Here is a 14083-nt window from a genome sequence, read left to right as displayed (position 1 = left end):
GCAATTTCAACACCAAAGCATCCACATCTAATAATAAGATCAAGAAAATAAGACAACACCAAAGATGCATGCATACCGTGTCCCGATGAACTATCTCGGGATCGGGGACGTTTCTTGGATGTCATAGTTTCTTCGTTAACCCAAATACCTTCACCATGGTCATCACGCATATAGATGCTTTCGGTGTCCTCATGATCGTATCAACATCGTCGAAATAAGATACAAAGTGTCAACATCCATTCCCTCAAAAACGACATCCCGATCATCATCACCATTATCGGATGGACTACTCCTTCTTTTCCTTATAGACAAGATGACAACGGACCACTTCTTATCCATAGGATCGGTGACATAGAACACTTGTTTAGCTTGGGATGCCATTATGAAAGGATCATCCTTATTATTGCCAACCTTACCCAGATTGACCAACGTAAATCCCATCTTATCCTTTCGGACACAATGGATGTTGTTATCAACCCGGTTACATCGAAACAAAGGCAGTGTGAAATCAATGTAATCTAGTACCAATATTTCTTGAATAACACCATAATAAAGGCATTTTCCCCAAATAGGCTTTTTATCTTTTGAAGTAGCAAAGTGCATTGCCTCAAATTCAGAACTCACACCACTATTTTGCATTGTGCTCACCTCATCTTGCTCGCGGGTGTAAAAAGTATATCCATTAATGGCAAAACTGTTGTAAAAGGTGACCCTGGCATTTGGACCTAAACCAAGACGTAGTAACCTAGGAGAGATGTCATCACCAGTTTGATCAAGATAATCGTAAGACAATATTCCTAAACCACTGGAAACGTCTTCGTATGCTCGTTCGCAATCCACTTCTCGGTCTTGTTTTGGTGATCGTATTTGAGTTCATCTTTGTGTTGTTGAATATAAGGTTGCACCTCATCTTCGTTGTTTAGCACATACATGTGTGCTAAATGCAACATTTCACGTGTCACAATTTTTTCAACCCGGCCCCTAATACCTTTTCCGGTCATCCAGTCACTATGACGATTCTTAGGAACGCCAATCAACTCCTCAGGGAGAGATGAGCGTAACAATATGAAAGAGCTTCGTCTAAAATAGCGCGTTCAGCAATACAACCTTCCTGACGATACCGATTAGATGTATAGTCCTTGTAGACTTTCATCAATCTTTCGAAAGGATACTGGTATCTCAAGTACACGGGCCCAAGGTACAAAATCTCCCTAACCAAGTGAATGGTCAGATGAATCATGATAGTGAAGAAAGAGGGTGGAACATACATTTCCAACTGACAAAGAGAGGGTACAACGAGGTCCTGCAATGAATCCGCGTCATCGGGATCGATGACTTTCTCGCATATGGACTGGAAGAAGAGACAGAATCTAGTTATAGCATATCTTATCTTTTCAGGTAAAATGGAACGAATAGCCACAGGTAGTAATTGTTGCATCAAAGTGTGACAATCATGTGACTTTAACCCGGTGAGTTTTAGGTCTTGCATCGACACTAGGCTTTTGATGTTCGACGAATAACCATGTGGCACTTTAATTCCATTCAAGCATGCACGTAACTCTTTTCTCTCATTCCGTGAAAGGGTAAAAGTCTTGGCGGTAAAAATGTACGATTACCTCTCTTCGTGGTGCCAACTCTAGCCTAATACCCATCATTTTCATATCTTCCTTAGCTGCGGCGTTATCCTTTGTTTTACCAGGAACATTCGGAAGGGTATTGATAATATTATCACAGACATTTTTCTCAATGTGCATGAAATCGAGGCAATGCTCGACCTCCAGTCGAGCCAATATGGAAGTTTATCAAAAAATATGGATCTTTTCTTATACCCACGAGTAGACAATTTATAGCCGCTCTTCTTCCCATAATCTATCTCAATATGCTTTACTTTCTGATAAACTTCATGCCCACTCAAAATTCTAGGAGGTTAACGAAGTTCTTGTCTTCCATTGAATGCTTTCTGCATCTTGCGATAACAATGGTCATGAGACAAGAACCTCATATTTCCCATATACACATACTTACGAGAAGACTTCAAGTATTCAAACTCGATATCCTCCCCACACAATGGACAAGCCTCTTTCCCATGAACTGTGTGCCCAGAAAGGTCGCCATAAGTCGGATAGTCAGTAATTGTACACAATAACATCGCTCTCAAATTGAAAGTTTCGTTCTTATATGCATTAAATACTTCTATCCCACTATCCCACAACAATCGCAAATCATCTAGAAGAGGTTCCAAATATACATCTATATCATTTCCAGGTTGTTTAGCGCCGGAAATTAACAACGACAACATCAAATACTTTCTTTTCATGCACACATATGGAGGTAAGTTATAAATAGCCAACACTACTGGCCAAGTACTATGTTGGGTACTCATGTTTCCGTGTGGGTTCATTCCATCAGTGGACAGCGCTAGACGTAAGTTTCTAGGTTCATTGCCGAACTCGGGATACTTAGCGTCGAACGATTTCCATTGCTTACCATCTGCCGGGTGTCTTAGCTTTCCATCATTTATTCTTCCTGTTTCATGCCAAGTTAACATTTTTGCATCATCGGGATTCGCATAAATCCTTATGACTCTTGGTATCAATGGAAAATACCACAACACCTTAGCCGGCATCCCTTCCTTATCCTTATAACGCCACTCCAAACATTTAGGGCAATTGGTTAAGTTTTGATATAATTTCCGATACAATATGCAATCATTTGGACATGCATGTATTTTCTCATATTTCATACCCACTCCTCTTATTAGTTTTTTCGCCTCATATGTCTTAACAGGTAGAACATTACCATCAGAAAGCAACTCCTTTATCAAGGCTAAAAAACTAGTGAAACACGTGTCACTCACCCCATTTGCCCCCTTGATATTATACAACTTCACCACAGCCGACATTTTTGTGAACTTACAACCAGGATACGAAGTGCTTCGGACTCACACAACTTCTCATACATGTTGTTAAGGTCATCCCAATTACTAGTGTCATCACCTACATCTTCAAAAGCAATGGACTCATCATCATTCTCTTCATTATCTATAGACCCAACATTCAACTTCTCTACTTCCAACTCTTCCAACTCAAAAAACTCGGCAAACTCAGGATCATCAGTTAGCCTTTCGTGTACCTCAACATCATCTTCTTCAGAATTATTCTCTTCCTCTAATGATTCCCCATGAAAAATCCAAAGTGTATAGGATCGACTAAATCTCCACTTTTCTAGGTGTATTTTAACGTCCGGAAAAGCCATATAGCTAATATTACCACATCTTTCACAAGGACATGCAATACTAGAAGAACCTTTCAAATTGTTCGAAACGAATTCATAAAATTCAGCTAAACCATCCTTGTAGGTGCGGTCACTCATATTTGCATCAATCATCCAAGTTCGAGTCATTATTCTACATTCGTAATAATAGGCAACTAATTCAGAAAATACAATAATAGGCAAACAAATAAACGAAATTCAGGAAAGCAATTAAGCTAAATTATCAACAAATTAGATAATAACCCAAAAAATCCTATATCTAGTTATAAGCGTTGCTAAGAAACATATATATACCTGATTGATAAACACGATGATGAGGGAGAGAAGACGTGACAACAGTGACGGAGATGAAGACAGAGAGATGATCAGGGAGGAATGGAGGATGATATAGTAGCAGTATTAGCTTGTGTTTGTGTTTGTAGCGTATAGCAGAATAAAGCAATATGTTGTTCTAAAGATTTTCATAATATTAATAACAACGGTTATTGAGTCTACAACCGTTGTTAAAAAGTATTAAAAACGGGTTCTAATATAACCGTTGTGATTACTTTTCACTAATTTGGCGCCAAACCATTAACAACGGTTAAAATTTAACCGTTGTTATTAGTTTTTTCATTAACAACGGTTGTTTAAGTATGACCCGTTGTTAAAACCAATAACAACGGCTAACAACACATAACCGTTGTAATTAAGTTTGGTAAAATTCGCGGAATAAATTCTACAACGTGTTTTGATGATTTTCGTGAATAAGCGTTGTTAAAGGGCCGTTGTGGTTTCCTGTATTTGTAGTAGTGAAAGAGTTATTTGCCTAATTGTTTAATAAGTTCTTAGAGGCCATGGGGGGTCGTCATCTAGTTTGTCTTATAACTGATGAAGATGCGGGGATAGAAGAAGTAATAAAATTAGCTTGGAAAGATAAGGTCCAACATAGGTATTGTATATGGCACATATTGAAGAAATTGCCTGAGAAAGTAGGGCCTTCAATATGTAAAGAAACCGAGTTTTTGAAGGAGGAAAGATGGACAACAATAGTTGAATCTCATAGGTTGTCTGAGAATGAATGGCTTAAGAAAAAATATGGGATTAGGCAGATGTGGATTCCGGCATACTTTTGCGACCTATTTTTAGGAGGTTTGATGAGAACTACCTAAAGGTCTGAATCAGAAAACCATTTTTTTAACAACTTCACTAATCCTAATCTAACCCTAGTAGAGTTTTGGATGCGATTTGAGAGTGCAATGGATGTGCAACGATGGACCCAATATAAACTCATTTCACAATAAAAAAAACTCTTCTCCCTCGTTATCGACTCCTCTTGCTCTCGAAAAACACGCAACAAATACTTACACGCCCAAAATCTTTTACGAGTTTCAAGATGAATTAACAGCTACTTGCTTTTCATGTGGGGTTGGGGATAAAAAAAAAGGATAACTATGCAATTGACTACATAGACATCATAGATCAAGAAAGAAACAAAACATATGTGGTTGGTTTCAAGATGGATGAAGTGAAACTAGTATGCAGTTGCAAGAAGTTTGAAAGACACGGAATAATATGTCGACATGTTTTGTGTGTCCTTAAAGATCGGGGATTTAAGAAAGTTCCAAGTGAATATCTACTTAGTTGGTGGAGTAAACTAACAACCTGCCAGCCAATCTTTAGTGCTAATAGGGGAGTTGGTTGCTGATTGCAGGGCAGTTGATGTACATAAAAACAAAATCAGTGAATTGTGGTCGGAATTGTTCACTTGTGTGTCACTAGTTGAATAGACTCCTGTGTATTGTGATGAGTTGATGGACATTTTATGTGGGTTCAAATAAAGGGTTATTGTAGGCAAAAGTGTCGATGATGATAGTGGTAATAGTGGTATTGGGCAGAAAAAGGACAAGAGTGCTGGAATTGGAATTCTTTTAGTAACAAGTGTCCCAGTGAATTAAAGTTTTGCCTCCAAGATAATGCAAAAACAAACGCTCGAGGAAAAGACTGATCTCGCAAAGAGAAAAGGCTGGGAAAGTCAGCAAGAAACCACTAAAAAGATGTAAGGCTTGTGGGGATATGACAAACCACGACAGTAGGAATTGTGACAAAAGGACCACCGACGATTAGTAGAGTAAGTTTTCTCCTATTAGCGTGAATTTCTATTATTAGCGTATGTTTTCCCTCTAATTTTTAGCCTGACATTTGGTTTCTTATCTATGAGGATTGAAGTGTGAGGCGAGGAATTGCTTGGACTTATGATGCGAAGCAGATCAGAACCAAAACATGAGGTATTCGATTTCTTACAACTTAAGAAAGTAATCTGAATGCTACGTTATTTGTTTTATGTGACACTGTTTGTACTTATGCAGCATTGCAGTGGAATGTTGAAGAATTTTTGGAGCATTATTGAAGAATTATCATTTGAGAAGCATATTTGAAGCATTTGACAATAGCATTATTGAAGAATTTGATAGAGTTTTCTGGATTAAGATGAATGTAACACTTGTTTAAAGTGAGTTTTCAGGATTTTTGGTCTAGTATCGTCTAATTTTCGAATTGATGATCTGAGCAGGGAAGACAAAATTGTTATTCTGATTTAGAGGATATAAAACGTGAGTTTTCCTGGTACCATTATTTCATGCACATACAACGGTATTTCATGCACACTCAACGTTATTTCGTGCACATATTAGTCGAGTATTAAGAAACCTGAAGGCGATTAATTTAATCACTCTTTCACGAGATTTAGTAATTAAAAACCTAAAATGAGAATAGACCAACACTAAAATGAGAATAGCTAAATGAATCATCGTGTATGACAGGTCTGGTAAAATGAGAATTGTTGATCCAACATCAACAAATAATATATAGCTTCATGTGATTAAAAATGAGAATAGCCCAGCACTTAGATGTGATTAATTGATGTGGGGCTTATTTCAATTTGGGCCCGTCCTATCAGCATAATAGTCTGGTAATTTTTGGCTCACTTTTGAGTCCTGAGTTACGTTTATTGAGTCGTGTTAGTCATATTTAGTATATGGTTATTTCATGCACATAAAACGTTTTCTAATTCATGTAGAACGTTTTCTAATGCATATATAAGACAAGTATTTAGAAACCCGAGAAATGTGATCCACCATTACATCCTTCATTGCTACCACATGCCCAACCATCGAAGCTAATATATACTCAGAATCTAATATGCCCAACCGTCGAAGCTAAAATTCCAAATTCTAAATTAAAATGCCACATTTTAAAAGTTCACCTAAGTAAGATTACTTTAAGATTTTACCCTGGACCCATGACTTACATATTTCATGCATGCACACTGTTATTTCATGCATATAGAACGTTATTAAACGCATGTATGATGTTAGAGAGATTTTTGCACAGCCTTTTCGTTGTCCAATTTTGAAAATGGTCACTCGTTATTCGTTGTCTCATGACACGTTCTTTCCATAATCTAATATGTACTAAGAATTAGTCCTGAAACATGGCTTTATGCCTTACATAACTTAAATATTCCAAAATCTAATATGTACTCAAGACTTGGTGTATTACATATTCCAGAATCTAATATGTACTCAGAATCTAATATTCCAGAATCCACTCAAATCAAGGAATCAGATCAAAAAAATGGGAAAAAAATGCAAGGTTGAGTGTTTCGAATGTTGGATTAGGTTCTCTGCCACTCCCTTTGCTAATCACTCGACTCAAGTGTTTTATAATCCTAAAAAAAAGGAGGGGAAATATTGTTACGTAAAAGTCACTCCGAGACATAATCTAATGAAAACAAAATTAAAATGAGGCATTCGAAAGTTCTTGATATTTACCTTTCTTTTGTTTTCCTTCCATTTGATAAGTTTTGCAATCATACTCTCAGCATATTTATCCAAATCCTACATATAAATTTGATTTGACGACAAATATTGAAAGTCTTGGAATAAAATATGCTGAATAATGTTGAACCAATATAACTTAGTTTAGACACCGTTACCTCGTAACGACTCTTATCGGTCCATGATGCTTGATCACATAAGTTTTCTAGCCACTTCAACAAATAGACTCCACAAGCATACCTTATAAAAGAATGAAATTTGTTGGAAAATTTATTATGGTGTGTTTCCATCAAACATATTAAAATAAGTCGTATATAATTTAAGCATGTATGGTACCCGTTACTTTGTCGAGGCACATTCACAACCTCCCACTGAAAATTTTGTATCTCCAACAACCTTATGTATCTCAGAGAGTCTCTTGGATGATCTCCAAAGCAGGCAGTAGCTATACAAAAACAAGAAAGTGAATGATTGTGATTGTGGTATATGGGTATTTCATGCACATTTAAGGTTATTTCATGCACATACATGATCACCAACAGTATTTTCATTCGACAGTGCATTTTGGGCAGCCAAAAATCGTTGAGCAGCCTTCCGTATATCATATGACGAATACGAGGCACCACTTATTATGGTGTCTACTAAGACCAAGTCGCGACTGGACCCGCTATGTTGGACCCAAGTCATGGCGAGACGCCATAATAAGTCAGGGTCAACATGTTTTTGTAAAAAAAAATAAAAAATTCTCTAAAAATATGCACAGTCCAGATTGCAGAAAAAAAAAATCATACCTGATCAACAAAAAATTTACGTCTGACATCAGGGCGCCTGGGCAGGTTGGAGTCGAGTATGAAGTTCGTCCTTTTCCCGATGTCAACAACACAAGCAATCCAATGTGATATGTCCATACAATAAGGAAAGAAAGCCTGAAATATTACAAACATGCAAAAATGTAATTGATTCATTGAAAAAAAGCTGCATTGAACATCTTACAGAGATTTAGGGGACTGAAATAAGTAAGAGAATGTTTATTTACCAGTTGGATTGTGTTTATATTTTGGGGCAAGTAGTCAAGTTTGATGTATTGACTTCGAAACCCGTTTTTATCGACAATTTCCTGAAAATTGGGAACATTTGTCAAAATTCTTGGTAATTTAAAAAACCAAAAACAAGCATAAGGACTCAATAAGGAATATGAATACCTTTATTATTGTCGGAAAATACACAACACTTGGGTTTTCCAGTGTCGTAAAAATACCAACAGCATCAATAACCATATCCATCAACCAAGTTCCTGGCAGCAAGGTCTGCAATGCGTCTTGGGTTACTTCCAACCAGTCCGTTTCTACAACTACGTCACTGTATAATGCACATATTGTAATTAGAAAACACAGAACAACAAAGAGTGGACAAAAACTGAACAATTAAAAATGCTTTATGGTCAGTTATAACTTACTCTTTATTTGCCCGATTTTTCTTAATAAAATTGTTCAAATCTGCATCTGTATAGAAATCTTGTGGCACTACTGGGGAAAAGGGAAAAACAAAGCTCCTTGATTACTGGGGAAAAAAGGAAAAAAGGAAAACGCGAAAGGGAAATAAAGCTCCTTAAGATTTATGATTACCGAATCAGATCGCCATTCTTGTAAGCCTTTACTGCAGATTTTACTTGAACATTCAAATAGTTGTTTTCCCAAGTCAGAATTATATTGCAAACCCTCACATTGTAACGTTTAACATCAACTCTCAGAATAATAACAAAAGGTAAAAACAAGATCAGAGCCTTCATATTTAATGCACATAAAAGGCTATTTCATAAAACTACAAAGCTAATTCATACATCTGTTTGGCTACTATCATGAGACTTAGTTAGAAACACTTGATAAAAAGTCGACTTGAATAATAGAGACTTACTTCCTTTAGCCCCAGCTTCGAACCAAAGTGTGCCTTAACCCTGCTATACATATCAATATGACGCATCATGTAGATTCCAGTATCACGCTAGAGAAAGATTTCAGGTTGCGGAATATACAATTTAGGTATCAAAAGCCATGCAGAAAGCAGCTTTGGGATCTTACATGAAAGCGTAGTCAACAACTTCTTCTGATAAAGGAAAGACAGCGCCAAGTAAATAAGCTCTCACAAAAAATAGACGAAAATAAGCCACTTTATTGCAAAACGATCTTAAGACATACCACATATTAGGCGGGACGCTACCGCGGGTCCGCCTAATCCAACCCTAACCCTTTCCCTTACTATTGTCATTCGAACGGGAGTAAAACCAAAAGATACCCTAGAGGGGCAGAGTGAACCCTTTTTGGGGACGAGATTTAAACTAGGTGCCCGCGTATCCTAAAGCGGGACGGGAAAGGGTTCAGGATTGGATTAGGCGGACCGCTGGCGCGAGTCTGCCTAATCCAACCCTAAGTCTGCCTAATCCAACCCTAAAACCTTTCCGTTACAATTGTCATTCGAACGGAAGAAAACCAAAAGACACCCTAGAGGGGGAGAGTGAACCCTTTTTGGGTACGAGATTTAAACTAGGGGCCCGGGTATCCTAAAACGGGACGGGAAAGGGTTTAGGGTTGGATTAGGCGGACCGCGACCGCAGATCCGCCTAATCCAACCCTACACCCTTCCCCTTATTATCGGTACAGGGTTAAATAGAGAACCCTAAACCCTAAACCGTAAACCATAAATCCTAATCCCTAATCTCTGAATTCAAAATACAAAATCCTGAATCGTAAACCCTAAACCCTAAAAATGGAGGGTTTATGGTTTTGGTAGGCTGGCAACAATACTGTTACTTAGCATATTTTGATATGGCAACAAGATTTTACATAGTTCATGCATGTTTCGGATTCTTTAATGCAAATATATCGCTTTTCAATGCGTCTACAAGGCGACTTCATGCACTGATAAGCCTATTGCAGCCTACCATTATTTTTGGGTAAGGGATCAAAGTAAAAAAAGGAAGACAAAACTATGCAGATTTTCTTACTCGAATTAGTTTGCTCAATGTCATTCATGCTTGCAGTTGTTGATTTTGGTGGGAAATAATCTTTAACTGACCTACCTCCTTTCACTGGTGGTTTTTTCTTCTTGACTGCAATAGACTTCGCCTCATATCTGTAATTGATATTTTAAGACAGTTAAAAGACAAACGCAAATTGTTCTACAAGTCACATGTTTATAATGACGACATATTTCAACATTTTGCAGTCAATTCTGTTACATTTTGAGACAATGAACTGTTGCAAAGTAGAGATAAGAACATAACACAAGTTGATGAATATAGAGTAAGAGGGATTAGGCAGCCCGGCTACAATTTAAAAGAAGAATATTGGATCAAAACTAATTGAAACAAGAAAACAAAGGAACATTGGCAAAAAATGTAAAACCAAAAAGTTATCCAAAATGTCAAAACAACATTACATAACTTCTTTTATCCAAATTGTCAACCAACATTACATAACAACTTATGTTATCCAAAATCTCAAACGAAAATTATATAGTTATTACTAAAGCTTGAACCCTTTCCCGTCCCTAAAGCCTTTCAAAAGGAACGTTTAAACCTTAAAGTTCAAAGCCGTAAGTACCAACACAGTACATTGGCCAAAAAGTTGTACAAACTACCACTTGTGCTATACGTAGATCAAATCTACTACTTTAACATGATAGAAAGTTCGACGAACTAGTAAGGGTGCTGCAATTTCTTTCGCTGCTTCATGTGTTAGGGTTGGCATATCCCACAACATCTCATTTACTTGTTTCATTTGAATATCATTGAGTGGATTAAGATGGACGTGCTGCAATACATTTTTTTGTTGGTGTACATGCAGGATAAATTTGGTTGCCTTATTATCCGTCATAAAGCACTTGAATCTTTGGGAAATTAGTCTACCATTCCTACGAACTATCCTAATGTCATTGACATCAGTGACGCGTAAGGTTTGCAGGTACGCCAACAGAAAGCGAGGTGAATTCGGATAAAAAAGAAACAACTTAGCCCAAAGTTTACAAACAGCGGCCATGTTTGCCTTATCCGAACAGCTATCAAGGTGGTGGAAGATTTTTGAAATGAGATCTGGATCAGTTAAAACATCATATTGGGATGGGTTGCAACTACCATTGAACTCGACTTGTTTATTTTGACCAAACTAACCCATAGCATTCGTTTTTGCTTTGACGTAATCCTTAATGAATAGTTCTCTATCTACATCCTCATTAGTGACTACCCAGCATTTGCACCAATTTTCCATATTTTTCTCTATATGCATAATGGTAAAGGGAATAATTTTTAAGTAATGAGAATATGTAAGTATACAACTAAATGTGCATTGGTTAAACTCAAAATGTAAACAATAAAAGCAGCAAATAGACAAGGTCCAACTTAGTTAACGACGAAACATCGATTAGAACACACAAAATAAAATAAGTGACATTTGAATAAACATCTTGCCAATCCAACCCTAAAACCCTCTCTAATTATCGGAACGGGTTTAAATTAAAATTATTATCCTTAACTAACAGTAATTAGTATCAGGATAAAATCAACTGATGCAACTGAAAAACTTTTTAATGCACATATAACCTTATTTTATGCACATATAACCTTATTTCATGCAGTTTAGTGATCTTTCTAGTATAATCAGAACAAAAATGTAGAACTCAGTACACTATAATCACACATATAAACTGAAAATTTCTATGCAAATGAGTTCAATGCATAGTCTTGACTCTTAATACAATCTGATGCTGCGGCACAAAGACTCGAACAACGTACAAATTTTTTACAAAATGAATTCAATGCGAATTGGTGACACAATCTGATTATCATGCTACACTAATACTCGAAAATTATAATCCGTAGAACCTAAACCTTTAACTAACATCCAAAATCATTAAGCAACTACATCCGCAATCATTAATCAGATCTTAGCAATATAGATAATTTATAATCCATAGATCATCTAAATTCTGCAATTTCGAAACCTAGAACAAAAATTCGAACATGCAATCGAAAATAAGACCAGAAATCCAAGAATTCGTCATATAAGAACAATGAATGACCTTAATTAGGGAAATTACTAGAAATTAGGGTTAATAGCTTGACAGAAATTGATGAATCTCGAGAAAAAAATACATGTATGAACAAAATAGAGTGGAATCGCCATTTATTTGAGAAAAATGTTACCTTAATTTGAATGACGGCGTATGAACAAACGCGAAAATGTTGGTGATGAATGACTTGAACCCTAATTTGAGAAGCAGATTTGAGAAGTGTTGGTAAATATGATAATCGGTGAAGATAATCGAAGAATCGTGAGGAACGGAGGAGATGATCGGAGAAGATGATTGTCGAAGAGAGAGAAAGAAAGATGAGTAAGAAAGGGAATATGAAAAATGACTAAGATTAGAGAGTTTGAAAGGGGGGGGAGAGGATGCGTTTAAGAAATATTCATTGTTTGAATGTTCATCTCACCATCAATAATAAGTTTGATCCAATGGTTATTAAGTGGTTCTCATAGGATCCCGAATATATATATATATATATATATATATATATATATATATATATATATATATATATGCGTTTAGGAAATAGTCATTGTTTGACTGTTCATCTCACCATCAATAATAAGTTTGATCCAATGGTTATTAAGTGGTTCTCATGGTTCTCATAGGATCCTGAATATATATATATATATATATATATATATATATATATATATATAGTGAAGTTCAAATGAGTCCACCTATATATTTGAGTCCCTAAGTCCTAATCTAAGCCATTGAATCTTCTAAGATTGATGGTTGAGATTTGAGACTTCTAATCAATTTTTGAAATGAAACTTTAATGTTTTAAAAGTGAAACTTTAATCTGTGAGAGCAAATTTAATTCTTTACGATTGAAACTTTAGTTTTTTTAAAGTCATTTTGTAAATAAAAAATTAAATTTATGTATTTTTAAATATAACTTTAATGTTTTACGAGTGAAACTTTAATGCTTAAAAGTGAAACTTTGATTTTTTTAGGCCATTTTTAATATAAAAATTTCAATTTATGAAATGATGTGATTGTGATTAATATTAATTTAATTTAACTGATTTTTGAATGTAACTTTAATAGTATACGAGTTCAACTTTAATGCTTAAAAGTAAAACTTTAATTTTTTTAGGCCATTTTAATAAAAAAAAAAAATTTGAATTTATGTAATGATGTAATTGTGACTAAAATTTATTTAATTTCATTGATTATTGAATGAAACTTTAATGTTAAACGAGTGGAACTTTAATGGTGACAAATGAAACTTTAATTTTTTAGGCCATTTGACGAGTGAAACTTTTATTAATATTTATTTAATTTTCAGTGATTTATGAATGAAATTTTAATGTTAAACGAGTGAAATTTTAATGGTGATGAGTGAAACTTTAATGATTTTCAGGCCAGTTTCAATATAAAAGTTTGTATTTATATAATGATGTAAAATTTTGTTTTTTCTCGAAGTTACGAATGAAATTTTAGTGGTTTAAGAGTGAAACTTTAATGGTAAACGAGTAAAACTTTAATTCTTGCGAGTCGAAACTTTAATACGAGTCCTTTGCACGAGTGAAACTTTAATGTTGAGCGATTGAAACTTTAATACTTTCAAGTCATTGAATAACCACCAGCTACCACCTTTCCACCACCACTACCCTTACCAACCACCACGACAATCACGCCCACAACCAACAACCGCCAACCCACCACTACTACAAAAATGATCAAAGAGAACGGTTGGTAACCGTTCTTATACCTAGTTTGGACCGTCCTGTGGCCAAGCGTTCTCTTTGATTTAAGAGAACGGTTGAAATTAAGTCAACCTGGTCGCTTTGTAACAACAATCAGAACGGTTGCCCTTTTGAACCGTTCTCTTTGATATATCAAAGAGAACGGTTGCATATAAGAACCAGTCTCTTTGATAAGGCAGTTCTCTTTGTTAGAGTTTT

This window comes from Silene latifolia, chromosome Y (genome assembly GCF_048544455.1).
Source record: "Silene latifolia isolate original U9 population chromosome Y, ASM4854445v1, whole genome shotgun sequence".
Classification (NCBI taxonomy): domain Eukaryota; kingdom Viridiplantae; phylum Streptophyta; class Magnoliopsida; order Caryophyllales; family Caryophyllaceae; genus Silene; species Silene latifolia.
The sequence above is the reverse complement of the archived record's forward strand: the minus strand, read 5'-3'. Positions refer to the sequence as shown.